The sequence below is a fragment of the Ovis canadensis genome, chromosome 1, assembly GCF_042477335.2.
Source record: "Ovis canadensis isolate MfBH-ARS-UI-01 breed Bighorn chromosome 1, ARS-UI_OviCan_v2, whole genome shotgun sequence".
NCBI lineage: Eukaryota > Metazoa > Chordata > Mammalia > Artiodactyla > Bovidae > Ovis > Ovis canadensis.
Window position 1 is genome coordinate 65138940 of NC_091245.1, and position 1869 is coordinate 65140808.

Sequence of the window (1869 nt, forward strand, 5' to 3'; positions counted from 1 at the left end):
TACATCTTCTCTGGAGGTTTTCTATGACTATGAGTAAGAACAGAGCCTTATTTTGAGCTCTAAGTTCAGAGTTCCTGGATGATCTCAGGGGGAATTCCTGTCATCTGCCAAGTGCATTTTTCTTACCTGAAAAGTGAGGTAAGTGCCATCTCCTTATCTTCAGGAAAGTGAGAAGGCTAATGAGGGGGCAATGAAGTCTTCAAGCTTGTTCTCTACAGAGACAGGTGCCCTGAACCTAACCTGCTTCCTGTACAATCCACACTACCCTTTGTGATCCATCTCCTCTATCTCATCAGCTGGTCTCACTGAACCAGGAGCCTGAACACCAAAGGCCATTTCAGCCCTGTCTGTGAGTGCTCTTCCTTCTGTGGGATAAGTTTTCCCCCTTGCCTGCACTAGACCTCTTTCAACATTTCCATCCCCTTTTTTGAGCAACCCTCCCTGATTTTCCCCAGGTCAAGTTCACTACCCCTTCCTTGGCAACCTCCACTGTTCACTATACATTTCTTCATCACTGAATCTATCACCTACATTGTATATTTACCTACATTGTGCATTTTTTCCCAAAGGTATTATTCTGCCTTCTCAACTAAACATGAGCTTTTAGAGTCAAATATTGTGACTGATTCATGGTTGTGTTCTCAGGACTTGGTTTGGCAGTTTGGCAAATGGTTATAGAATAAGTGAATGCATGGCTTTCTAGACCAGGCTGCATTTGGTTACTATAAAGAGAGTTTTGTATAGGACTCTTTGGTCACAAGCAACAGAAACAAACTTGAGCCTCATTATGCAAAAAGGAGAGAATTTGTTATGAGTTCCAGGATGTCTCATGGAACCCAAGTGTAGGAATGCAGCCAGACTCTAGGGCAAGAATAGAACTAGATTTTTTTTTTTTAAAGAAACTGTTTTCCATCAACTGAATTTTCATTGTAAGAGTTTGTGAAAAAACAGTTTAAGACCACTTAGCAATTTTTCTTACCCATTCAGTGGCCTGAGCAGTGGAGCTGCAGGCCAGTCTGCAGTGGCAGGCTGAGTGAGGAACTGCTGAATAGGTGCAGAAGACACCTGCAAGCCTTCAGACCAGTCCACCACCTCAGGCTGAGCAGCAGTGAACTCTGGAGCTGGAGTGGGACATCCACCCTGAAGTTTCTCCTTGGTCACAGCCTTCTCAGCCATCACCTGCTCTTCCTTTTCAGTCTGCTCAGGATCTCTGTAGAAGCAGAGATCAGGCATGACCTCCCACGGGTGTTCACAGGAGATGGCACCCACACGTGTGCAGGACTTCCCAAATGAGCATCCACCACACTAGACCCACTAAGTGAGCTCCCTTCCTAGGATCTTGCAACAGGATACATCAAGTTAGTTTGAAAACAGAAAGATCAAGTAATGCCTGAGAAGAGTAAGAAATACCGGGGAAAAGCAGAAGAAAGCACAGGCTATTTTTTAAATGTCTTCATCTCTCCTTAAAGCTCTCATGTTAAAATTATACTTTTATAGCAAGTATTACTATCAAACTCCATTCTTTAGGCCAGAGACCCTTGAGGTGCTAGCGAAAAACTCGCTCCCATTTAGCACACTACCTATACTTGTGAGTTCATCGGCCAGTGGCTTCAACGCCGAGCTCTAACAATGTGCAGATGGAGCTAGAAACTTAAAAAGGTTGCTTTATTTCTCATTTCTGCTCCTATGTATTCATTTGCCACCTCCTTCTCCTCCTCTTCCTCCCTCTCTCTTTCTTTCCCTCTTTCTCTCTCCCTCTCCCACAAACTCCCTATGGGTTTATTGTTTTCTCAGATCACATGAAGAAACTATATGTTATATATCTAGGCACCTATAGAGTCTAATAAATATTCTCCTGGTTTCAGTTCC

At 43.6% G+C, this 1869-nt stretch overlaps 1 non-coding gene across 1 annotated transcript; it reads right to left on the reverse strand.

Moving 5' to 3' along the window:
• Nucleotides 1-1489: 1489 nt before the first annotated feature.
• LOC138431600 (small nucleolar RNA SNORA62/SNORA6 family) lies at nucleotides 1490-1638 on the reverse strand. Its single transcript, XR_011253757.1, has one exon. It is a non-coding gene; the product is annotated as a small nucleolar RNA SNORA62/SNORA6 family (small nucleolar RNA).
• Between the last annotated feature and the right edge of the window lie 231 nt (nucleotides 1639-1869).